The following is a 27,599-nucleotide window of genomic DNA, read 5'->3' as shown; positions in this document are numbered from 1 at the left end:
CAAGCGTCTAATCTGTGATTAACAGCTGTTCGCATGACTGGCGTGGTCACAGGCACAGGCGCCTACAGTCCTGCTTCACCTCTGGTCCGTATGCTCGCTCCAGGCCCCTGTCCTCCTCTCTCCTTCACTCTCTCTCACTCTTCCTTCCCTTCTGGAACATCATTCTGTTTCTCTCTATTTGCTTTTACTTCTGGCTCCATTATTCTACACTCTCCATTGATCAACCTTCAATTTCCTGCCTCTGTTTTACGGCTTCCATCTTCCTCCAGTTTCCATCATCTCCGTAGTGCCTTTCCTCAAACTGTTATGACTTTTCAGAAAGTTCGATCCCCAGCCGGCCAGAGAGCTACCCACATGGCGTGGCAGACCTCTCTTGTCTCCCCGCTGCTCCCCTCAGCAATGTATTTCAGTCAGTCTGCCTGATCTGTCTCTGGTGAATCCTCTCACCCCCCACACCTCTGGCCTGTACTCAGTTCTTGTATGCATAAATAAATCTTCAAAAAATGTAAGCTTTAAAATAATCTAAAAATTTTATATCAAAGAAAATGTAAGCAAGGGAAATTGAAAAAGATGAAAGGGGAGAGAGAGAGAGAGAGAGAGAGAGAGAGAGAGAGAGAGAGAGAGAGAGAGAGAAATCAGGGCTTTCCAGAGTCTAATGGGTCATCACCTGCAGCATGAACTCTGCTCACATACACAGTCAGGAAGCTGAGCTGTGCAAAGTGTCAGGAACCACAGACCAGGCAACCACTGGGCAGGTCCGGTCACATGGAGGATGGCCTGAGGCCACAGCCAGGCACGTGGCAGGAAGATCCTGTTCTGGGAGAGGGGGGACTAGAGTCCCACTGGCCCTTCTTCTGGGTTATTATAATGATAACCCATCTCTTTGGAGTGACTCTTTTCTCTCTTCTTCCCTGTATTTCTGAGCAACTGAGGTGACCTTAAACATGATTCAGAATGAGATGACTAAGGAAAGTCAAGGGTGTTTGAAATGGTGCTGACACCAATGTTTGGGAAAGTGTCATGTCTGTGCACTTGTTCACTTATTAGTGGATGTTTCTGCGTAATGTAGGTGAAAAAATTACTTGGTAGATAGGAAACTTCTTTTTTTCTTAACTGCCAAGAAACTTCTTATTAAGAAGTCTTATGATGATGCTACTTTATGAAAAGTAAAGATTATTTTTCTTTAAGTTATTATATCATTTATATAATTTTAATAACACATCACCATCCCTGTTATAAACAGAAGCTAAATGGACATAGAAGCAAAATTTCCTTTTTCTTTCCTACTGTGAGGCCTTCTACCTGGTGCCTCCTTCATTTAGGGAACCACAAAATGAGGCAGAGTCTGACACATCCATCAGAATTAACATGGAAGCCTGGACAGACATCGGCTCGAAAATCAGAGCAGGAGAGAACTTTCCAGAATAGCCAGATTCTCCATGCCCTCGCATTTTCATCAGTATTCTCCACAGAAAAGGTGATGGTAGGCAGTGGCTGCAGAGCTGGCCTCTTCACGAGCACCCGGTCTTGGGTGTCTTCCTGCACCTGATATGGATGACGTTGCTCACGCACACATCTGTCTGTCCATGGTCTGCCCCTGAGGAGCATTCATATTTAGCTTCACAAAGGTCTTTGTACCTGCACCATTGCATGTTACATAAATGCTTCAGCATTTAGGAAACACCTTCACCTCTGTGGTGGCCTTTGAGTTACACATACTTAGTGAAGAGGGAGCCCTTTGAAGGCTGGTGATTATAACCCAGGCCCTTAGAAGGCTGGTGCTCATGCAGGGAAGAGGTCACTTGCTTTTCTCAAGAGGCTGCCTTCCAATCCAGAGCTTCTGACTCCTTTTCTCATGCATAAAAACAGTGCTAGTTTGTGCAAAAGGAAGGAAATGGCCAGAATCGGGCAAGAACAGACATGATGACGTAAGATTCCCACCTGCCCCAAGGGGCCCTCAGTCCGGTTAAGTGGGCTGCTCTTCTCCATATTAAATCATCCCAGCCACGCAAAACACATCAAGATGACACCAGCGGGGCCCTGCCTTGATTTAGAACTGAGCCACACACCTGTTCTTCTAAATATAAACAAATTTGCAACCTGAGCCATTGGCAGCGACTGCAGGGTAAGCGAGTGGAAGCTGGGGCTGGCGCCGGTCTGCAACCTGGCTCCGGGATGGCAAGACTCAAGGAAGGCCAAGGGCCTGCCATGCCAGGAACGATGTTGGACGTGGGGATCTCATTGCCACCCTGACCTTTAAGCTCACCAGAGAGAGGACCGTTAGGAGCTTTGTTCTCTTTGCTGTGATTTGAAAATTTGCTGAGCTTGCCCCATCCCTCGGCTCTCATCCAGCTTGTTATTGGTACCAGGTCCTCTTGATTTGCATGTGGGAAAGTTGCCTGCGTTGCTGTGTTTGAAGAAAGTGTATCTTCAGGGAAATTGCTTGCTGAGCTCCAGAACACTAAATGAAATCGATAAAGTATTTTCGTTGTGTGCATGCAGGTGATTTTGTTCCAGATTCCAGGGGCCCTGATTATTCAAAGTAGTTGACTACTCAGATAATCAGGATTCCATTCTTTTTTAAAAAATATTTATTTTATGCATACAAGAGCTGGGGTGCAGGGCAGAGGTGTGGGCAGTGAGAGGATCCACCAGAGACAGAGCGGGGAACAGAACAGGCAGATTGACCTAAGCACACTGCAGAGGGGAGCAGTGGGTGAGACAGGTGAGGTCTGCTGTGCCATGTGGGTTGCTGCCCACCCAGCCGGGGATCGAACTCATGCTGCAGAGTCTGCGAATAGCTTCATAGACTGTCTCTTAACCAATTGCACCACCAGGGAGGCCCCTCCTTCCATTCTTACTTGGAAGGAGCTCAGTCTTCCTGGGACCCTGGGGATCCCTCCATATTCTCTTGGGCTGTTCGGGGGCCACAGAGGCGATGCAGCGGCAGGCAGTCCAGTGCAGGCATGTTCTTGTGCATGAGATTACTCACTTGGTCCAGATTATGATCATCATTACATCCTGGGATCATTCATTCTAGATGCAAAGAATCAGCAGACAAGTCTCTTCACTCTTTTCAAAATGACTGTTAAGTCTTTTTTAATGCACTTGCATAAAAATTGAATATTAGAAATCATGGATGTATCACGTATCCTCAAGGATACAGACACTATTGGTATCTTTTGATTTGCTTCTGTGTTCCCCTCCCTGCTGCCTGGTAATTTGGTAGCCTCTACTACAATGTTTACTAATAGGAATAAATATCTTTTGAATTTTGTGATAAATCCTATATGCATATGATGAAATGTTATATATTCGGACTTACGTAGAGGTAAAAAAGTGTTATATAAATGCGGATTGATCTAGTTCTGATGGCTATAGAGATGTAGTTCAGTTCTCCCTTTGAGAGTCTGCTGCCAAGGTTAAATGGGAAAAGACCTCAGCAGCTGCCCTGTGGGGCCCACTTTAGTTAGCACGTGCACCAGTGACTGACCATCACAAGAGGATTAGAGCTGGGTCATTCCTGTTTCTTCCCATCCTCCACCAAGAAGGTTAATAAAAACAATATTGCAGCTTAAGAGACTGATGAAGCTTAATTGTGACTATTAATGATCTGATAGATAAAAGGCTGGAGCTCCTCATCATAACTTCATTTAGTTCCCCAGACTGGCCTTGCAGAAGCTGGATGAGTCCTGAAGAATGACCACGGATGGCCACACACCACCAAGCAGCTGTCCTGGATGTGGGATCACTGCTAGAGAAAGTTCATAAGGCTCGGGGTACATGGGATGTGGCCATTGGTTTAGAGAATACATTCTTCTCTTTCAACCATAAGAGTGGGGCAGAAACAGTTCATTTATGAGGAATACACACCAATAATTTGTTTTTCCTCCTGCCTATGTTAATTTTCTCTTCCTCTTTCATGATAAAATCCAAAGAGATCTTGACCAACTGCATGTTCTAAACAGCATCCCGTCACTACCCTATGCCAATGGCATTGTGGAAATGTGGCAGCTGAACAAGGAGCTATTGGTGTGTCGGAGAACTTGCAAGATACTATGGTGCATTCTAGAGGGTGGAGGTGAGGCCAGTGATGAGGCAGGACCCTTCTCTTCGGTAAACATTTAGAGTTCCCAGCTGGCAGGAGAGTGCCAGGGTGTGATCTGCAAAGTAAAGCCAAATGGCTACATCTTACACTTTTTACCTATAGAGGCAGGAAGGGCACAGAACAGGTTCTCTATGCATCAATCAGATGGGTGGAGGTGAGTCTTGGAGCCTTAGGTGGCTTTCTCAGGCTTTTATTGGGATTTAGCAGGTACATGGCAGGCAGGGGTGTCTTCACTCTTGTTGGGCTCTGCGGCGTTCTCTCGTGACCTCTGCTTCTCTGCTGGCTTTTCATTCTGGCTGTTCCGTTCTTCATTCCTCTGGTGTCCCCTGACACTGGCCTTATAAGCCCAGTCTCTCAGCCCAGGTGTACCCACTTATGTATGCCCACACCCTACTCCAGGTGCCCGCCCTCTGGAATGCATTCAGGACCGCAGGGTTCCATTATCAGTCCTGATAGTGGGAGGGCAGAAAAGCCTGATACTTTTTTACCTTCCCCTACACTACCACTAAGGAGGGAGGGAGGAGAGCTCCCTGTAAAGCCCTTCAGGTTCTGGGGTATCACATTTCACACACGGTCCTAGAAACACAGTCCTGGCCTAAGTGCTGGGTGACATGTAAGTGGGGTGTGGAGTAGAAAGGATCCTGTAGTAGGTCAGTCTGCGGTATAAGTGGTTCCACCATTTGGCCCACAGAGTCAGCTCACTCTGTGTTGGACGTGTCAGTGTTTGGAAGAGAAATGTGGAGCTAATGGTCAACCAAACTGGGAGAATGATAATGCAAACACGTGAAGTTCTAGAGTGAATGTATAGATCTTCCTCAATGGATGATGGGGCTACACCCCAAAAAACACATCATAAGAAGAAACTGTACCTTGAAAATGCATTTCACATACCCAGCCTACAGAATATCATGATTTAGCCTCGTCTACCTCAAATACACTCAGAACACTGACATTAACTTACAGCTGGGGCTAAAGGGGTAATTCTATTAAAGTGAGGTTATTCGGGGTGGTTTTATTCCCGAACCACTGGTGCTTGTTTAAGAAGAGGAGATTAGACACAGACAAGTATGCATAGGAGGGAAGACTCCTTGAGGGTCCGGAGAGAAGATGACGATCTTTTAGCCAAGGTTTCCCAGAGGAAAACCAATGCCTTGACTTTGGATTTCCAGCTTCCAGAATTTGAGAAGATATATCTCTGGTGTTAAGTCAGCCAGTGTGTGGTACCGTGTCATCGTGTCCCTAACAAACTAACACGATGCCTAAGGTTTCCTAGTTGTGTGATCCTTTACTTTCTTATTGAAGGTTATGAGACAGAGATATTTCCAGAAAATGTCTGTGGTTGAAATACCCTTGGAGACTTCCGACACTTGCTCATATCTTTCTGTTCCTCTTCTCTCAACTCACCATGAATTTCTTGTGTCACAGCCACTTTTCATCAAAACCCAGTATTCCTTCATTGCTTTCCATTGTGTTATGAAAAGAATTTTAATATAAAACTAATGCTTTACCCTTTATTATGGCCTCTTTACTATTCTGTCTGTATTCATGCAGAATAATGTTTTCTTTGTTTTTTTGAAATAAAGACATATCCTAAGATTTATAGCTTTTTTCATTTTATTTTGTCTGGCCAACCAGGGCTCACTTGACCCAACACTTCAAACCTGTCCTCAGTTCAGGAAAAGCATATGTCACGTTGACTATGACCTCTCTGTCTTTGCTTCCTCTTTCTAAAACTGCTACTTTGTGGGCCTTATACCTGGATAAGTTTTCTGTATCTCTTATCATATTTTAATTTTTAACTCTTGGTTGTTGAACAATCTCTGAAGCGCATCTTCTGCTTGAATAGAAGGGATTCAGGTGATTCTGATGAAGATTTCCTGGCTCCACTGTGATTTTTAATATGGAAACAGCCATTCCAGATCTTAGGTGACCACACCTCAGTGATTCACAAACATAGAATCATGAATGCAACATTCTTTTCATGATTCAAATATTTCTTCTATGGTTGCAGTAAATGTGGTGATGTTGAAGAATGTTTGGCTGATTTCACAGTGTTCTGCAAACATCCCACACTGAGTCAGTTCATTGTTGGTTCAGGCAGCTTGAAAGAGAAATTTGGAGCCCTTGGTGTCATCCCCACAGGCTTCCCAAGAGTGTTCACGGAAACAAGGCAGTAGGGAGACAGCAACTTGGGCCCCCTTTGAATCTCTATATGCCCTCTTCCACCGCACGGTCCTCTGCTACCCCTGTCCTGCGGGACGCCACCCTTATATGCTCAGGCTCCAGGCTCAGGTGTGCCCACTCATGCAGGTCCACACCATGCTCCAGGTGCACCATCAGGCATTTGTGCCCCACGCCCACACTCCCAAGCGCCTCCTGCATTCAAGGCCATAGGTGGTAGCCACAGAAGCCAACGGTGCAAAAACCTGAGCATCTTCATTTACCCTACACATGGATTCTGACCTGATTTTTGAATTGAAGTATCTTTTTATATCTTTGGTTATTTTTCTCAGTTCATCCCTATAGATCCATGGTGTTAAAAATTCTGGAAAGAGAAGGGAGATTTGTATTTACAAGGGTCATGTTTGCGGTAGAGTTAAGTACTGTGCGGTGCAGAGGGAGAGTGAGAACAGGGGTGGGTTACTTAGGCAGGAATTTGTTCTCTTTTCTATTCTTTCCTTCCCCTTACTCCTGCTTCTGAGGTCTAATTGATAATGGACATCATAGGATACTCAAAGTCCTCACTTGATGATTTCATATCACATATATGGTGAAAAAATTGCCCCATCAATGTACACATCCATCACTTCACACTTTTACTCCTTATTTAGTGAAAATCTTTAAGTTGTACACACAGCAAATTTTAATTATACAATATAGCATTATCTATACATATTATATATCATCAATACATGATATACGTTAGATTCTCATGTTACAGGGCAGGGAGAGGGGCACCCCAGGGCCCCCAAATTTGCCCATTCTAAATAGGTCTGCCCTCTGCCACATCAAAACAAAATATAAGAACTTTAGTGCATAAGATCTTCAATGGAAAGGAATTTTAATACAATTAGCATGGAATATAGAAATGGGAAAGAATATAGTTTCCAAATCAAGCACCCAAAGTTACCCATTCCCTCGTGAGTGAGTAAATGTCTAGTCAAACAGGGTTGGCCCAGCAGGGCTCTGTTGCCCGAAAGCCTGCCACAAGTCTAAGGCAACTCCTGGTGGGGACCCATAGGAAAGTGTCAAAAGGGCCCCAGCTCTGGTCGTGAGATTATTCTTGGAAGATAAGGATCATGGCTTGACTGGACCTGGTTTTATGGTAGTAAACACTGAGAGGGAAACATGATCCATTCCATAAGTCAGAGTATCCATAAGATAAAATCCAACTTGTGCTTTTTGAAAAACACAACTGTTTTTGGAAGCCGGAATGAAAAAAAATTTCCAGTGGTGCATTGTAGAGAGACTTTTGTGTGATGTCATGATAACATGATGCCTTTCAATACCACTCGAAATATCAGAGTGGCAAAAGCAAGGAACATCCCAGGAAGAGGCCTATGGAGGACACTGTGTGTAATTCAGTGGAAGTGTTGATTTCAGAAGCTGTCTCAAGGCAAGACACTCCTATGGTCCAGATTTATCCTTCTTTGTGCTATTTATTCCTGAATCTCTCCCATCCTGAGGAATTGAAGAATTATAATTTATTGATGTAACATATTCATTCAATTTAGCATGACTAATTGTACTGAGTAACTATCATGTATGTGGGTTTGTGTGTGTGTGTGTTTGTGTGTGTGTGTGTGTGATTTTTGGAAGGGGATCAGAACTCAATTATCAGTTCAAATTTGCCTATAATTTGTACAATTTGATGCCTTTCTGAATGACCTGATATGTCTTGAAATTGTAGTTCAGGATGCGTGACTGATAAAATTAAATCTAACAATATGAGGGAGTATGTAATTATCAGGAGTATAATGGAAGGGAGAACAAAGCAAAGTTGGAGATGGTAGCCAACTAACATTACTTGGGATGTTATGTGTGGTAAGCCCAGAAGGAATTAATTGGATGAATTCTTCAATCAGTTATTTATCTAATGATCAGTCACATTCGGTATAATGACAGATGGTAGAGGTCTGCTGAAATTGAGACAGCTTTGAATAAGGAAATGTGTGAAAACTCAGTAGCTCCTCCTACAAGGGCTTCATTAATATTCAGTAATTAGGTCTAAGTTGTAGATTGGATGTGTTGGTGGTTGGGGCTCAGGACTTGTAAAAAAGATGGAAACTGATCAATAAAGCAGCTCTGTTTTAAGATAAAGAAATCTAAATGTTGACACTGTTGGGTATGGGACTTCAGATAATATTATTTACAGAGATCTAATTTTGAAAGAGCAATCCCATTATAGTTATATTTTTAATTTTAATTTGTGGAATCTAATTTTTTCATTATTTTCCCTTTGTTAAAATGACTATTTTTTTGAGGAAACATTGGTTTGCTATGCTGTGTATGATTTAGAGATACAGGATCACACCTGTCCAGTGTATGTTATCACACCATAGTCAATTCAAGTGATAGAGTAAAAAATTCTTTTTTAAAAACTTCTTTGTAGAATTGTCAGCCTTTATATCTTTGGGACAAAGTTACTAGACTTCATATTTTATGAGTTCCTATTCCTCATTGCAATTCCTACTCTTGAAGGGCAATGGCGTGGTTTTGGAAAGAGGAGATATATGTTGATGAGAAGGAGTTATTTGGATCACAGGGGTTCAGTGGCTATGTAAGACATAGCTTGGCTGATCTGATCTGTAGTATTTCTATTTCTTAAGGGAAGATGTACTAAGTCGTGAATGGTTTAGCAAGTTTGTTACCCCTCCATCCCTTAGGAAAGATAAAATCTTTAGGAGTACAAACTCTATGTAGTATTTCACCCAAGTACTTGGAATTTCTCTTCATTATTCTTCAGGTTACATTTGGTTCCTATAGACAGCACTGGGGGTTGCATAATGGATTTGATCTATTACCCAAATCTTATTCTCTGGACTATGAGACTTGCAAGGTGGTGAAATCCTTTGCCATAGTAACCATCAGCATAACAACATTCTAAGCTGAATATCACATTTTGTCTTTCTGTAAACATCTGACTCACTTATTTTGGTTGAATTTAAACTTCTCAGATTCAACTAAAGTGCTGAGCTCTCCACATATTCTTACCTAGTTTCTTTCCCCTGGAGGAAATCTTTTAATCTTTCATTCTTAAAGTGTTGCTCATTCTCTACTTTGGATTATAGTTCACAATGCCCAGGTCTTACATTCTCTATTGGACTGAGTTTCCTTTTCTTTTCTTTTCTTTTCTTTTCTTTTCTTTTCTTTTCTTTTCTTTTCTTTCTTTTCTTTCTTTTCTTTCTTTTCTTTTCTTTTCTTTTCTTTTTCTTTTCTTTTCTTTTTCTTTCTTTTCTTTTTTTATTTTAATTGGGGTAACATTGGTTTACAATACTATATTTGATTCAGAGACAAAGAATCACACTTACACAGATAAAGTCAAGATCAATAGCAATTCAAATTTGGGTCCTTTAAAAACCCAGCGAAATGACTTCTAAAGAGTTGGTGTTCAATGTATATTTGTTGAATAAATATGTAAAAGGTGCTAGTTGGTCAAGACAAAGATAATGAATGAGATAAAGATGTTCAAATATTACTGTGTTTGAATATCTTTTGGAAAATGTTTAATACCATATGTGGGCTGTGGCTGAGACTATGGATATAGACCATAGGTGACCACAATGTCAGTTGTCCCTCATCTTCCTCTTGGAACAGTCCAAACCTGTCCATAACCTCACCTGTTCTATTAAAAAAGATGAAGTATTATTCAGTGCAGAATGTGCTGAAGAGGTGCTGGAAAAAGCAGAGTGGATTACATCGATTAGTCTTTTCTTGTTTTCTTCTCCAATGTTTTTGTTATGCTTTTCATCTTTCTTGCAATAAAGCACTCAGGTCCCCCTAAATACATACCCAATTATATATATTTCAAGGTCTCTAAATTCCTAGTCCCTCTCTTGTATGTAGAGTTGGCTCTCCTGACTTAATGGTGCTTAGCAAAATGCCTTCTTGTTAGTATCGTCCAGCCTCCTTAAAAGGTATTGGGGGATTATATGCTTTCAATAATTCAAAGGACCTTTATAAAAATGATTAAATGTTGTTAATAATTAATGCATTAACAAAAATTAACATTATCTGATAATATGCCTGTCCTAGATCTGGCAGATGGGCAAGTTCTGTAATATACACAGAGTTATAGCCATTTCTTCGTACGGAGGAGATTAAAATAAAAGAGCCCCAGGAAAATGCAAGTTATGACATATTTCACAAATCTTTCAATTTTGTGGGTCTAACTGGAAAAACCAGGGAGTTTCTGATTATGAGCATAAATTGTTTTAGGATATTGAAATACAACTTTAGGTGGTGGCCATAGTCAGTGACTAGAAGGTCCCTTGACTTTGCTTGAGAAACATAAAGAATATTGTAGGCTATTTTAAGTGAGGTCACATGGAACAAATTTTGGTAGAAGGTCTTGTTGTTTCTGGGCCTCCCTGGTGGCACAGTGGGTTGAGCGCAGCACTGTGAAGCTGTCTGCAGCCTCTGCAGCGCAGGTTCAATTCCCGGCCGGCCAGGGAGATTCCGACATGGCATGGCAGACCTCTCCTGTCTCGCCCGCTGCTTCCCTCAGCAGTGTCTTTGGTCCGTCTGCCTGTTCTGCTCCCTGCTCTGTCTCTGCTGAATCCTTTCACTCTCCCGTGCCTCTGACCTGTACCCCAGCTCTTGTATAAATAAATAAATCTTAAAAAAAAAAAAAAGAAAGAAAAGAAGGCCTTGCTGTTTCCAATACCCCTAGGCTCTCCTTTTTTTTTTTTTTGCAAACTTTCATCATAAAATGCCTCTATACCTATTCTTTTTGATGAAATGTATTTGATGATTCTGAAAGTAATTGAATTAGGCCTGTATGATACCTTGTTATTTTGATTATCGTTCAGAACTACAGACCTGATTACTATTCAGAACTAATGATGAAATACATATTATCATCATTATTTTTAATGAGCAGGGCTAATTTCATTATTTCTCAGAAGTCTTGTCTTGCTCCAGATGTTCTCCTCTGGTTTCCAAAAGACTAATCATTTTTTCCCACAAGAAGCCATAGATAAGCTGATCCTATAGCAAATCATGCCCTTCCCTTTCCTTAATTCTAGTCCTCTACCTAGATCTTTAGGGTGATAAAATTTGAATTTACTTAGCATTAATGTGGAAGAATCTAAAAGCGTCTCAGATGATGATGCCAGAGAACTAATAGTGTGGGTGTAGAGAAACTGCTCCTGAGGTTGCATGTACTTTATCAGAATCAAAAGGGGACAAAGGTCTGAGCAAGAGCTGCCCTGCCTAGTAAACATTTCTACTAGTCTGGTTACCCATTTTAGAAAACACTCATAAAAGAGAGCAGGCCCACTCAGAGTAGATGGTTGGAGGGCAGGCAAGCTTTTAGAAACACCCTCCAGCTACAAAGAGCTGCTTCTGCAGAAGATCCTTCTGCTCTTGGGCAATCACCACTGCAGTGACTAACCTAATGTGTGAGGCAAAATGGCAGGACCACCAAAAGCAAGAGCAAGACAAAAACTCACATGGAAGATGCTTTCCTGAATTCCTTGTCTTTTCCATGAACGGCTTTCAGCATCAGCGCTATTAATGTTCCACACTACAAACTTAGTTTGGAAGCAAGCACATTTCCATGAAAGGACCTAGAGTTAAACACATTTTACTTTTCACAAGACCATAACTACAAAAGACACGTTAAACAAATCTATAACAAGTGTTATAAAGTCATTTCAGCACACTGCCTCATGGAGAACCATAATTACTGTCATCTTCAAATATGAAGGACAGACCCTTCTCTATTTTAAGAAAGAACTATTTGAAAGTAATTTATACTCCAATTATCTCAACACAAATGTCAACACAATTCAGTCTGCATCACTGAAGAGGTGAATAAAGCCAGTTGCTAAACCACTGTTGTTTTGTAAGAACTATTTATTTTATTAGGTCAATTGAAACATCTTTGTTTTCTTTCTTTCTTTCTTTCTTTCTTTCTTTTTTTTTTTTCTGAGGAGAGAGGAGGGCATTGTATAGGAGAACTGGACAGGATGGCAGGATGGATTAGTAGGTAGAGCCTAAATCCAGAGTCAATGTCATTTTGGTGTCTTCAGTGTTGGCAGCTTGGGTACTAAGATGATTGTTCTGGTGTATTTGCAGCAACCAGGTCACCACATCACCACACTGTCCACCAAACTGGCATCCCCACTGGCAGTGTCCAGCTTGAATCGTAAGTCAGGTCTGGGCCACTGGCTCAGTTCCTAAGGCCAGGTTACAGGAATCTCAGGAAGGAAGGTGGTTGGAATGGCTGAAGTAGAGCTTGAGTTCTTTGTCTTCTTTTGTTTTGAAAGCCACACTTTCCACAAGACATTCCTTAACATTTTTCCGCATGCTGGATCTCAAGTGTTCAGAGTTGGGTTGATCCAATCTATTCTACCCAGTTTCTAGCACATTTTTGGTTTTGCTCAGAAAATAACTCCCCATCTGTTATCCACTTTTGGCCTTTTTTGGTTTCATCCCCTTTGCTGTATGTTGGAACCCAATACATATCCTTTGAATCCATCTTCAACCAGGAACTTAAAATGTACAAATGTTCATCAGCCTTTAAATATTATTTAACAAATTATTTTAAAATCCACACACTTAGGTTATTTGGTGTGGAGTATACACCAGCAACTTACCCACTGTTTTTTATTTTTCCATCCAGTGTTGTTGTTGGCATCTAAATTGATAAATGTAGCTTGATTTTTTACTGTGGTAGAGCATTGCATGCTGTAATTACACCACAATTTTGTCTATCCATTCCTCCACTGACAAGCATTTAGATGATTTCAAAATTTTGTTGCTACCAGGTTTACAGTATAAACAAACCTCTAATGAACAGCCATGTTTATGTTTCCTGGTGAATCTGTGCTCTATTTCTCTGGGGTAAATTGCAAGAATTGGAATTTCTGAGACTTGAGGCATATGCATTTTCAAATTTACATTTCAAAATGTCTATACTAACTTTTTCACCCATTTAAAGCACTGGGCAGTTCCCAAATAAATGTAGGTGCAAACAATAGACATTTAAATGAAAACAGACACTCCCAGGGAGATTGATATTATCCAAGGTTTTGTAGATTGAAGTGCTTGTCAAGGTCTTAGGACTAATCTGTGGTCACTGGGAACCATGTTACACACAGAACAGAAATGCTCAAAGAATCAGTCACTAATTAGTGTTCTTTTTATCAATTGATTGATGTTTTTCGGAAGCCATTGGAATTTGACTCAACATATCGTGAACTGACCTCCCATCAACATTTGGTTGCCCCAATTCACAGGCTAGTCACTCCTTTCAACCTGGCGAAGTTCAAGTGTGATACGCTGGGGTCTGTAACCCACTGAAGCATGCAACCATCCTGCAGCAGATGGGAATTAAGCAGCTACAGAGAAAACAGCTGCGAAAGATTCATCAATCACAGGATGTCTATTATTGGAATTAAAACACCTTCTAACAGTGGCATAGATTTGCATTGATTGCTATAGGCGGTGAATGACACCCTGCCTCTCTGCTTGCATTAGGCTGCCTCTGCCTGGGCCTGGAAGTTCAAAGAAGTGGGGTGATTTCCTTGTTTCCTGGGAGCCTGCTTCTGCATTGCAGAGGTGAGTGTTAAACAGAATACAGATAAGTTAGGTGACTTCATTCGGTATATAGTCATTAAATATCATGGCGATGAATTCTTTGACTATTAGACCTGGGAACATATCATCTGACAAAGGGGTTTTATGAAAATTTACTGTCAGGCAAGTGGGGAGATGCTGTTTGATACAAAATATGGTACCTGAAAGAAAACAAGTGAAGAAAATGCCTGAAATCAAGACTTTCAAAAATCGGGATCGTGGCCATGTTTATAGTGTCTTGACAGTTTTCTTTCTTATTATTCCTATTATGATGATGCTAGCTCATGTCCTTGTGCAGCTGAACAAGGCGGTGGTCTATATGAAGGGCTGCTTGCAATTAGGAGATTGACTCTTTTCTATACAATATATGTTAGACCTTTTTCTGTGACATCTTGAGGTGCTCTAAACTTCACAAGTAATAACAATTCCTGCTCTTGAGTGGACATACATCTAAATGCTTTAAACCACTTGATCCTTACAACATCTAAGGCAGGTATTATTTCTGCATTTCAAAAATATGGAAGCTGAATGTTAAATGACTTAAATTTGTTTCTCTGTGATAATATGACCAGTATTAAAATAGCCCTGGGAAGTGGGGAATGTGTTACTGGTAATTTGTCAGGTAGACTCAAGGGAAGTCAAGGAGCTAAGATTCATGGGCACTAACAAAGGCGCGCGTCTCTCTAAACTTTATACAGGTGAGCTTTAGCTTCTGTTACCTCTTCCTTTAGCTTCTGTTACCTCTTCCTTCTCATTCCACACATCCATTTTTTTTTAAGATTTATTTATTTATTTATGCATACAAGAACTGGGGTGGAGGGGGTGGGGGTGAAATGATTCACCAGAGAGTGGGGAGCAGAACAGGCAGATCTACTGAAATACACTGCTGAGGGGAGCAGAGGCAAGGCAGGAGAGGTCTGCAGCACCATGTGACTTGCTCCCTGGCTGGGGATCAAACTCATGCTGCAGTGCCTGATGATAGCTTGATAGTGCTGTCTTTAATCCCTGCACCAACAGGGAGGCCCTCATTCTACACATCAAATTTAGGTTTTGTTTCTCAGTGGTTAGCAGACGTTTTGAACTATAATGTGATGGTGCCAAAATGCATGTCTACTGTTCAATTTCAGAAACATCTTTTTTATACACACAGTAGCATTTATTTGTATATGTTACAATATTTCCTTACTTATTTTTGAGGGAACCAAAATTGAATTTATGTTGGAAAGATTTTATAACTATGGGAAATATTTAAAAACATGTTAAGATGGTTTACATTTATAAAACCCTCCATTCTTCTCATTCTTCTGGTATTTTTCCCCTATTTTAAACATGAATTAAATTTTTTTATTGCATTAATGTTGGTTAACAATGTTGTTTGTATTTTGTTTCATTTTTAATTAAACTTTATCTTCTTACATCATTGTTCATTGTTCATTACAATATTTGATTTCTCCCCTTGGGTATAGTCCCCATTTGGGAGTACAGGATCCCCTCTTCAGGTGTGGTGACCCTCCACCAGAGCACCCCTAGTCTACACCATAGTCCATGGTACTCTCCCTGTTACAGGGCAGGGAGAGGGGCACTCCAGACCCCCAAACCTGCCTGCTCTAAATAGGTTCTGCCATCCACCACGTCAACAGAAAACATGTGAGACTTTAATTAAAAGGAACTTTAAAACAGTTAGTAAACAATACAGAAAAGACAAAGAATATAGTTTCTAAATTAAGCACCCAAAATTACCCATCCCCTTGTGGGTAGAAGTCTACCCAAGTGGGATTGGCCCAGAGCAAAGCCCAAAAGCTGCCACAAGTCTAAAGCACCTTCCAGTGGGGACTCACAGAAAAGGATCAGAAACAACCAGACAAGTCTGGGAGGAAAAGAGCAAAATTCAAAATCAAGATAAAAGCTGCCGTTGTCACCTCCCCACAGGTCTCTCACCCACATCTGTGTCACCCAGTCCATGACCAAAAGGCAAGTGTAGTTTTTTCACGTGTCTCTCTGCTCCATGTGCCTCCTCCAGGTCTCCTTCTGGCTCTGCATCCTGCTCCTTCCTTCCTCAGTCTCCTCTGCAGCTTCTTCTCTCCCTTCTCAGCTCCACCCTCCCTTGGGTGGGGCAGGGAACCTGGAACTTCCCCTTTTCCTGGGGCCAACCCTGTTACATCCCCACTTTGAATTTGCCCTCTCTCCCCTCCTCCTCCTCTGATTGTCTCAGTTCTGTAGTCTAATTTCAAGGATGGTTTTTGAGTTTGGCTTTATCCGACCCTCACATTTTGATTTAGTGTCAATTAGCAGTTGAAAAAACCTGAAAAGCTCCATTACTTGTAATAACAAGGTAGAATTTCTTAGTGTGGTAATTGAGACAAGTTTGGACACTATTAATCTCAGTAGGGTACTTAATAGACAAATGCAGTTTATTGAAATTACACATACATGAGTTTCTGCATTTAAAAATGTAACATCTAATTATGACTTTTGTTCAGAAACATTTTGCAGGAAACATGCTTTTTGCCTTAAGGGGCTTTCATTTCCTAGGAACTCAATAGTTTCCTACTATTAAGCACGCTTATGTTTTGTCCTTTGTGGAAAAGTTGCTTTCAGACTCCTGGAGGGATGAATGGAAATGGACTTTCAAGGCTAAATGATAGGATGGAAAGAACCAGACAACAGAAGCTTCAGACCAAATGCAGGAAACCCCAAACCATGGAGGGGGACAGAGGGGTCAGCAGGCTATTAATGGGCTTAATAACAGTTGCAGCTTCAACATTATGGCAAATCCCCAACTTTCTGTGCTATAAACGAAGGAATGAATACATAGCACAAAGCATAATTTTTCTTTTCTTATTTTTGACTCCTGTCTTCCACTTACTCCACCTCTGATATGGTCAAAAACCATATTGGGGCCTCCCTGGTGGCACAGGTGGTTGAGCACCGTCCTGTAAAGCTGTCCGCAGCCTCTGCAGAGTGGGTTCAATCCCAGCCGGCCAGGAAGAAACCCACATGGTGCAGCAGACCTCCTGTCTCACCCACTGTGCCCCTCAGCAGTGTATTTCATCAGTCTGCCTGTTCTGTTCCCCACTCTGTCTCTGGTGAATCCTCTCACCCTCCCGTGCATCTGGCCTGTACCCCAGTTCTTGTATAAATAAATAAATCTTAAAAAAAAGTATTGATTTTGCTTTCAAACTCTATTCAGAACATAATTGTTTCTTATAACTCCTTGGTTCCAACTTCCCAAGACACCAACACCTCTCACCCGAATTACTGCCAGTCTATTGTTTCATCCTTGTTCCTTATAGTTACATCAGGCAGACCAATGCTTTCCAAGGGAGGGTACATTATGTAACTCAGCTCAAAATCTAACATTCACCACTCACCTTAGCCCAAGTGAAAGGCAAAGATCTTGACATAGCCTAGAAGCCTGTGTATCCAGATTTGGCATCCCACCCGAGGTCTTGTCTGACTTCTTTCACATTCTCTCCTCTATGCTCCCATCTCGACTCCTGGGATGCAGGTCTCTGCTCCCTTCTGAACATACCAGACGCACTCCATTTACACAACCTGATCCTGAGATAGCCACATGCTGACTCCTTCACGTCAAATGTTTGCTTGATACGAATGCCTGCATAAGGTCTACTCTGACTGCTCTTTTGAAAAAATGGCCCCTTTATTTTAGATTTAGATATACCAAAAAGTTGCAAGATAATAGAGTGTTCCCATATATTTCCAACAATTTCCTCTGGTCTTAACATCTTATATTAATATGGTTCATTTGTCACAATTAATGAACCAATATTAACATACTATTTTATTCTGATATTTTAATTTTGTGAAAGACTCCTATTTTGTTGCTCTGGAATCCCCTCCAGAATACCACATTGCATTTAGTCATTAAATCTCACTAGGCTCCTCTTGGCTGGGAGGGTTTCTCAGCCCTTCCTATTTTTGATAATCTTGACAGTTTTGAGACTATCAAGTGTGTTTTGTAGAATGCCTCTCAATTGGGATGTCTCTGTGGTTTTTCTTCAGATTAGCCTGGAGTGAGGTGTTTTAGAGATGAAAAACTACAGAGGTGGAGTTCCTTTCTCATCACATCACCCCAAGGTTACATATTATCAGTGTGACTTATGGCTTTCATGTCGACCTTGATCACCCGGTTGAGATAGTATTTCTCAGGTTTCTCCACTAAATCACTCTTTGCCCCCTGCTTTCCAAATTGTGTCTTTTGGAATGAGTTACTATGTGAGTTTATTGTGATCCTCTCTTACTTGAGTGGGGAATTATGCACTATCTCTTGAAGGACTAAGGATCTACATAAATTATTTGGGAATTCTGCCTGGGAAATGGCCTATTTTTATGTATTTAACTATTTCTCTATCATCTGTCTATCATCTATCTCTATATCTATCTCTGTCTATCTCTATCATCTATCAATCTATCTTCTATCTACCTATTCAACCATGTGTTTATATCAGCGTGAACTCATCAATATTTTGTACTTTGGTCTGTAATCCAACACTGTATTGCTTCTTACTCAAATTATCCCAACTTTGGCCATGGGGGGCTTTATCACTTGGCTCCTTGTTCCTTTAAGATGCATCTGTTATTGTGTGTGAGTGTGTATGGGGTGTATCAGAATGCATAATACACACTTTCTGACCCAACAGGATGCTCTAGGCTTCTCTTGTGTATTTCCTACCAAAACCGTAGAGTCGGTAATTTCTCTAAGTAGTCTTGGCTGGTTTTATTGAAGACTGAGATGAAAAACAAAAACCAGACAAACAAAAAACCCAAGATCTTGGCTCTCAGATGCTTGTTGCCCCCAGTGGAGCATTGCTTTTAAGTCCTTTCAGATTTAAAGCTGGGGAAAATAACAACCATTTCTTTAAATATTGCCTTTCCCTTCCTGAGTCTGTACTTCCTTTATTTGCCTTTACCCTGCATAACATGTGTCACCTGATTAGAGTGCGTCAATTCCATTTACTTACTTGGTCCTGTGTACATATATTTAAGGAGGTGTGAGGGAATCAACATTAATCTACAAGTCGGAAATGGTGTCCAGGATGATTTTCCTTCATGACGGTAACAATTGGTGGGGAGGTGAGTATTTTTGTTTTTTAAAGGTTTATTTATTTAGGCATACAAGAACTGGGGTACAGGCCAGAAGTGTGGGGGTGGTGAGAGGAGTTACCACACTCAGAGTGGGGAGCAGAATAGGTGGATCTCCTGAAATACACTGCTGAGGGGAGCAGTGGGTGAGACAGGAAAGGTCTGCTGCACCATGTGGGTAGCTCCCTGGCTGGGGATTGAACTTGTACTGCAGTGGTTGCCGATAGCTTCACAGTGCTGTGTCTTAACCTCTTGCACCACGAGGAAGGTCCTGGGAGGTGAGTATTAAGTGAAAAGCACGGCCCTCTGATTAAAGGTCCTTAGAAATAAAAGCTAATCTTCATGAGGAACAAGCAACACACAAAAACCTCCTTTAAAAATATATCCTTGACAAAAAGGTAAGTAAATATATTTAAGAAAGGAACTTCAGGAACTACTGTTTACTGCACACATGCACATATGATCAAGGCAGGGTCATGTTGGAAACAAAAGTCAGCTGGAAGGTGGCCTTTCTCCTCTATGTTCTTTGAAGTTCTTGGATAGTTTTGGTCAGTGGAAAACTTAGTTTCTGAAACAGTATCATTATACTTCATAAAAATGTAGAAAATAGGCAAAATATCTGCTTCTTGATTGCATTTTTTTACTTTATAACTTACAGAAATATCTGTTTCAATCTCAAAGATTTATGACATTTTAAATGACTAATTGTTCCAGGTCTCCCTGGTGACACAAGGGGTTAAGTCTCAGCACCACTGCAGCAGGAGTTCAATCCCTGGGCTGGGAGCTGACCCACATGGCATAGCAGACCTCTCTTGTTTTCCGATACGCCCCTCAGCAGTGTATTTCAGTAGATCTGCCTGTTCTGTTCCCCACTCTGTCTCTGGTGAATCCTCGCACCCCCACCCCCACCCCTCTGGCCTATACCCCAGTTCTTGTATTCATAAGTAAATAAATCTTTAAAAAATAAAATAAATGGCTAGTTGTCCTCTTATATATTTAATGGCACCATCTTTAATCAAATCATCGCTAGTGAATGCTTGCACTATTTCTCACATTGCTTTGTAGAGTCTATTGTTTATCAGTGATACTAAATATCCTTGAATATTAGTATGTCTAAATATTTATTTTAAAGATGGATTCCTGCAAGTGAAATTTCTGGACAGTTAAAATTTTGTTTCAGTTTTCTAAAGTGCTTTACAGAAACAGCAAATCTGCTCTCGTATGAACCATCATAAAAGTGATCCCCCCATGCATTCCAATATGGCGCAATAACACTCGTCTACATTTTTGTTAATTTGAATTTGAATTTTGTTTTATTATTAGTGAGTATAAACATCTTTTCAGGAATGTGTTGGCCATTTGGTCTCTTTTGGTGAGTTGCCTTTGTGCCTCTCTGTGCTATTTTTATATTGTGGTTTCCAGCTATTTTTCTCTCTGATATGTAAAAATGAATTGTACATTAAAGATATCAACACTCTGTCATAAGTTGTTAATGCCTTTCTAGCGTGTCATTTGATTTTTGACTTTTTTGCTATAAAACTTTTAATTTTAATATAATCAGTCTTTCTGTTATGACTTCTGGAACTGGTGTCATGTTAAAATGCAAAAGAAAAATTCTGTCTTAGTTCAAACTTCCATTGTATGAAGCACAACTTTTATTTCTGGAGCATGTGAGCAGCATTTAAGGAAGGGCTGCATAAGTGAATTCAAATTGCCGTTGTGGGGTGCAGGCCCTGCCTGGTGGTGCATGAGGTTAACCTCTCAGTGCTGTCCAAGTTGTTGCTGGTCACTGCAGCATGAGTTCGATACCCACCTCCGGCCAAGGAGCTGACCCACATGGCGCAGCAGACCTCTCCTGTCTCGCCCGCTGCTCCCCTCAGCAGTGTATCTTAGTAGACCTGCCTGTTCTGTTCCCCACTCTGTCTCTGCTAAATCCTCTCACCTCCCACACTTCTGGCCTACACTCTAGCTCTTTTATGCATAAATAATTAAAATAAATCTTAAAAAAAAAAAACAACAAATTTCCATCTTGGAACTTGGTACTTTAAAATTTTTAGTTCAAATAAGATTTTAAGATCTACACTGCTTCCAGGGAACCCCTTAACCTCTCATTTGTGACTTAAAGGGAAGAAAAATATACTTGGAAGTCTCTCATTTTGTGTCAATATCAATATTTAAAAACAATTACTCACCAATCATATCAATATACTTTGTTAATCAATATTTTTTCTTCCAGAAAAAAAAATTGAATTTAATTATTTGTTTTCATTCCCCTCCAATAATATTTTTTTTTAAAAAAGACAAAATATTAGATGGGTAAATTTCTGTATACAGGTCACTTCGCTGGGATAAATAGAAATATGTCACCACTGGCAAAACAAAGACAAAGATATCACATAAGTTCACTTTATTGCTTACACTTATAATTGCTATGAAAATGTGAATCAACCAAATGCATTAAGTATTTCCCAGTGACTTTACACTGGATTTGGCAGTCTCTGTTGAAAGGCGAAGACTAAGGGTTACAAATGAATAGATTTTTTGCACCCAGAACTCAAAATGCATCTTCTTCCTCATATTTCATGGATGACCAGGAATCCCTAAAAATTGACTATTTCTTAATCTCCGCACCGTAAGTGTGAGTTCTAATAAGAGTAAGAATGTAGCAAACCCGTAGGATTCTGGGCCAAAGTAGGTTTAAAAACATCATAAAGTAGGCTGAGTATCCCACCTGTGTTAAATGCTGAGTCCTTCTGGGTCTCTAACTCTAGCCATGTTGGGTGGGTAATGTGCCAGGCTGCCAGTGGCATGCTGCAGACCAGCCATGACAGATGACCATCAATTTGACTTCTTGGACCCTTCACTGGAAAATAAACTGAGCACACCAATCTTAGGTTCCATTCCACATGGTTATATTTACGCAGTGGAGATGGAGCGCTCAGTGGGGTGGTTCTGAAGGTCCCTGGATTTGCCACATCGATCTGGACAAGTTGATGGATATGCCCCCCACCCTCCAGCATGGTAAAGCCTCACGGAGTGAAGAGCTTTATCTTCTATTTAAATACCCTGTGGACAAATCCATCAGGCTGTTTGACAGGTAAATTAAGCAGCGTTCCAACTTCCAAGGAGCCCAACTCCTATTCCCACTGAGCAGCAACAAATCAGGCCCTTTCCAACTACCAGGTTCCCCTCAGGATTTATGTCTCTGTCTTCCTTACTGTTTGAGCCAACGCGTTGAGAGCCACCCTCAGCAGCTGCTGTTTCTCCTGGATGTGGTTATTCCTGGAACAGGCTGGCTTGTCTTCTTGCACAACCCACCCAAAGGGCAATTCATTCATTGTGTGTGGGGAAATCTAGGATGGTTACGGGGCACATTTTGATCAGAGGTGGACCATGACCTTGACGTAAGTGAATTCTGCTTGGGGACAGTGACATCTAATACCCTTTACTCGTTTTCATTATAATTAGAGATAAGGATATAGCCCCAGCCCTAGTAAGAATCACAGAGGTCACTTTCTTGAAGAGAGATACTCTGTAGGCTGCAGGGAGGAAATCTATAAAATGAGAAGTCACATATTTATTAAGCATGTGTAGTGTGGTATGTGTAGGTGCCTGAGACACAATGGCAAAGGGTGACTCATACATCTAAGGTCTTGTACAAAGAAATAAAATCTTCACACGGGTTGTGTGTGTGTTCGGAGGGCTATTATGCAATTAGATTATTAACCAGGACAATGTACTGGGTCACTGTAGAGAAATAAATGTGAAAGATGCACAAATCCCCCTGGCCTCTGCCTCTCCATCATAATGGCTACTATCTCACTCTCTAGTGTATTTTCTGAGCCCAGCACTTAGTCTAATTTAAGCCTCTATAACCCCACTAATTATTTTTTTCAAAGATTTATTTATGCATACAAGAGCTGGGGTGCAAGCCAGAGGTGCGGGGGTGGGGTGTGTGAGATGATTCCCAGAGATAGAGTGGGGAGCAGAACAGGCAGATATACAGAAATACACTGCTGAGGGGAGCAACTGGCAAGGCAGGGAGGGGAGTAGTGGGCAAGATAGGAGAGGTCTGTTGTGCCCCTCCATGGCCAGCTGGGGATAAAACTTGGTGTTTCAGTGGCTGACAATAGCTTGATAGCACTGTCTTTAACCCCTGTGCCACCAGGGAGGCCCCCAACCCCATCAATTATTTATTATTAGTCTGATTTCACAGGCAAGGGGTTAGTTGCTTAAGTTATTTCAATTTTCTTCAACTGAGTGACAATGATGTGCCAGGAACTTTTCTGGTGTCTTACGCTGGAGGCCTGGGGCATTCCAGAGTCCCTCAGTCACCTGGTCAGTACGCTCTGCTTCTTTTCACCCCTGGTGAACCTGGTAGGTGTGCCCCATTCCATGCCAATAGTTTTGATATGGGCTGGGTCACAATTGGGGGCTCTTGGAAGAGGTTGATAGATTAAGAATCATCACCTAACTGAACACAATTTCTATTCTGGAAAACTCTGTGGAGGGTTTGGATTTCCATTTGAGGAAAAGACTTTGGGTTCCTTTGTGCCTTTATGTTTTGGTCTGTTCCTTGCTCTAGGAACTGACATACTGGCTCCATATCAGCCCAGTGACTTGATGGCGCTTAAACACTCATACTTTCAGGTCTTGCCAGTCCTCACCAGGACTTGCTTGCTGTACATTCATTCTCCAGTTCATCTTTGGAGTCCATCTCCATACTCTCACCTTGGCCTGCTCGTAGCTCAGGGTTCTGTGTGGCCCACTGGAATTTCTAGTCACATGCCAGATGTACAGAAACCTTGTGGGTATCTCTGATTCCTCCCTCTCCTTCCTCCTATGCAATCCATCAAAGGCGGCTATTTAGCCTATCTTCATAATAGTACTGAGTCTATGCCTGTTTCTTATCTCTCGTGTTACTGTACTGTCACCTCTCTATGCAGTAAAGCTCCTACTGATCAAACAGCATCACCCCAGAGCAGTCAGAGTAATCTGGTCTGTCCTGATGACTCCTTCCTCCTTACCACCCCCTACTATGCTCAAACCTTTTTAGTACCTGTCAGTTCTCCTTAGGATAAAGACTACTTTATCATACTATTTAGATTATGGTTTGTCTGCTTCTTTTGGTTGTTGTTGCTATTTAACTTTTATCTCATAAACTCCTTTGGAACACTTCTAGATTTACAGAGAAGTTACAAAAGTAGTAACTTCTTTATCTTTCACTCAGTTCCCTTTAATGCTAAAACATTGCATTACCATGGTGGTTTGTCAACAATAACACATTAGAATTGAAGCATCCAGACTTTATTATTAGGATTTCACAACTTTTTTCTACTCATGCCCATTTTCTGTCCCTGGATCCAGTGCAGGGCTATAGCACAGTTAGCCTAATTTGGTTTTTGAGCAACAAGATTACAGAATTTAATGTCCAATCTGGAAAACTTTTGAGAAAGGAACACTATTAATAATTACCCAATAATAGCAGGTGTACACTGGACTTTTCCAGGCCACGCTGTCGAGAATGGCCAGGAGGTCGATGCTTCTGCTAACTCCAGCCTTCTCTCTCAGTGCACCCATGCTCCATGTTTCAGAAACATGAGACATCTTTTACTCCTGCTCCTCGTTTTCTCTTTCTAGCTGTTCTTCCCACTAATTATCACCTAGTCCGTGGCTATGAACTTCCTTGGTCTCCAAATTAGGTCAAATTCTCCTTCTCATATTTTCATAGTGAAACACATTTTTCCTGTTACTTGGTCAATTGCAGTTGTCCTGACATCAGATTATTGAATGATATCTGTCTTCTTTAAACAGTAGGGGCAATGTCTCTTTGTCTCCCTCTGGCACCTCCTCTGTGGCTCACAAAGTGGGGGTTGAGAACTGTTGAATAATTGAACCAACAAGCGTCTCTGACATTATAGCGCCATTTGCCTGTGCCATATTATTCTTGACTTGCACGATCCATCTGCCTGTTGGAAACCCCTCCCTCTGGGTCCTTCCCAAGCACTTGCCTTACTCCCATGGAAAGGACAGGTTTTTGGGTTTTGTACATATGGGCCATTGGATAAATGAAAGTTCACGTTCATACATTCATATGAATGTCCCTGCTCATACCTTTGTCCTTCTGCACACTATGTTAGTCAAGACTCTTTCAGTCATGAGTGGCTGACTGAACTATGTTTATTAAAAAATGACATGGAAAGGGGATTTGGTGATTCATGTATATGGGAAACACAGGGGCTAGTTTCCATTCTAGCTTTAATCCTGATACTTAAATGAAGCCTTCAGGATGCTATCTCTGTCTGTTCTTGCCATTGTGTTGATGCCATTCTCTGGCAGGTTTTTGTCATAACCAGCAGCCATTTCAGACTTACACGGTCTTTAAGAGTCAAAACTCAGAAGATGAAAAACCCTCATCCTGTCAATGTCAATATTCATTCCCCACAAAAGATTCTGACTTAGCCTTTCTTGGGTAACAGGTCTCCCCATGAGTCAGTCCAGTGGCTCAGAAAGTGAGCTATTTTAGTGAGCAATGGAATGGATCCACCTCTCCCCTCTGGAGGGGAGGCTGGGCCATGGGATTCAAGGTCCTGCAGGGTGAGAATGGAACAGATGAAAAAGTGGATCTGTTCACTATAATCATGGATTATCAGAAGTCTCACAATGAGAAGTAGGTTTCTCATCTCCCTTTGTTACTTGTTTTTATTAATTTCAGTAAGTTAATATTTTTAAAGAAAACATGAATGGAAGATGATAACATTAATTTGCAAGCAGTAATAACGAGTGTTTTCCTCTGCAAAGTGTAGATAAACATCTTTATAGAGGGAAACAATCAAGGCCATAAACATTAATGGTTTGTCTGAAATATACCAACCAGGTCAGTTTTCCCTGGATGCTGTTCACACTATCAACTTTTAATTTAGAAAGTTCTGGTGATCAGACTGTGTCCCATATATTAGCTGGTTATGTTTCCTAGCAAAAGAAAAAAAAAATAAAGCACTCTTGTCTCTAGCATCCCTTTGGGATCAATTTATTTTCAGAATATCATTTAAAAGAAAGTTTTTGAAGGCCTAATCTACTAGGTAAGATGCGCTTCTGCTTTCTAGTATAATTATAGAATGGCATGTGATGATGAATTTAATATTCTGAGTGACTTGAGTTACCCAAAATACCATCCAAAAATCCTCATTCATTGTCTTTTAAAAAAATCAGTCCTTAGGGTGATTGAGTCATTCACACAGGATTTGGAAGGAACTTTAGATACATCTAGGTTTTGCAGTTTGAGTTTTAAAGTCAGGCAACTGTGAAAAAATTTGGGGTTATCTGATTACTTATATCGAGGCTGGCAAACATTTTCTAAAGGGCCAGATAGTATATTTTTTAGTGTTTGTATGTCATATGATCTTTGTTTTAACTACGCAGCAAAGGCTGCTGTAGATAAAAAAAAAATGTGAATGAACAGGCATGTCTGGTTTACAGAGTAGGTAGCAGGTGGGTTGGTCCATGGATCATAGTTTGCAGGCCTTTAGTATAGATTCTACATAGACAGAATTTATGGTTGTCATTTTGTGATCATGGTTAAATGTTGTTTAATTGTTTAAAATTTCTTTGATAGCAAGTTTAAGGAGGAGAGCCCAGGAGAAGTAATCACAACCTCAAGGATTCCTAAGTATATATTTTCAGTTACTTAATCCTTTAAGATTTGATTTTTTTAAAATAAAATTTATAAGCTGGACCTGCCATATGAATCTTAAGGAACTATTCTGAGAATCAAATTGTGAATGTGCGGGAAGGGCTTAACACATACAAGGCGGTGGTTTTTGGTTTTTGCCTCTATAAGGTATTATTTTAATTTTCTCACTTTGCAATTATCCAAATATTTAAAGAAAAATATTTTTTTAAATGATAATATAGGTATCTGTTAATACATTAAGATGATTCTTTTTGGAGGGTTTTCGGAAAGGACTATTTAGAAAGATATTACAAAATATGAAAGATCTACAATGGATAGTGTTCTGGGAAGAGCAACTCAGCACCTCACTGGCCTGAGATCCAGAAGGAACAAAGAATGTAGAGAGACTTTCCATGGGAGTAGTGCTACCCTTTGGCCAACCAATACAGCTAATGCAAGATGGCCCCAGGAACACATTGCTGATGTCACAATACTTCCTCTTAGCTCCTCTTGATGCCTCCCATTGGTGGGGTCCCAACAGAAACCATTCCAAGTAGGCCATTAACTCAAGGCAAAGAGCAAGGAGGGCGAGGTTTGAAGAAGAAGTAGGGAGGGAGGAGAAGAAGCCAATCAGAGCAATGCATGCACCCTGCATGCAAGGTTGTTCTGCATGTTGCAATCTCTCCTACTTTGCTGCATGGCTGTTTGCTGTATGGCATTAATGATAACTAAAAACCATTAGTTATTCTAAACTCATGGAAACTAACTAAGCCATTTCTAAGATTATACAGATTAAAGAGAACACTTGTTCAAGTTTGAATACTCTGGAACTGAATAAAATGTGGCAAAATTTAAAAGTAACCAATAGGTAAATTAAAATTTTGGTAAAAAAATGAAAATTGCATAAAACAT

General features: G+C 40.9%; 1 long non-coding RNA gene across 2 annotated transcripts in view; it reads left to right on the top strand.

Moving 5' to 3' along the window:
* LOC119254867 (uncharacterized) overlaps nucleotides 1-27,599 on the top strand; it is a 324,898-nt gene that overhangs the window by 174,956 nt on the left and 122,343 nt on the right. For both annotated transcript variants that reach the window (XR_005127396.2, XR_008553669.1), the window contains one exon: nucleotides 13,814-13,894. This is a non-coding gene — a long non-coding RNA (uncharacterized LOC119254867). The remainder of the gene's footprint in view (nucleotides 1-13,813; nucleotides 13,895-27,599) is intronic.

Source organism: Talpa occidentalis, unplaced genomic scaffold, assembly GCF_014898055.3.
Source record: "Talpa occidentalis isolate TD23 unplaced genomic scaffold, MPIMG_talOcc4v2.1 talOcc4.3, whole genome shotgun sequence".
Taxonomy (NCBI): Eukaryota; Metazoa; Chordata; class Mammalia; order Eulipotyphla; family Talpidae; genus Talpa; species Talpa occidentalis.
The sequence above is the reverse complement of the archived record's forward strand: the minus strand, read 5'-3'. Positions and strand labels throughout refer to the sequence as shown.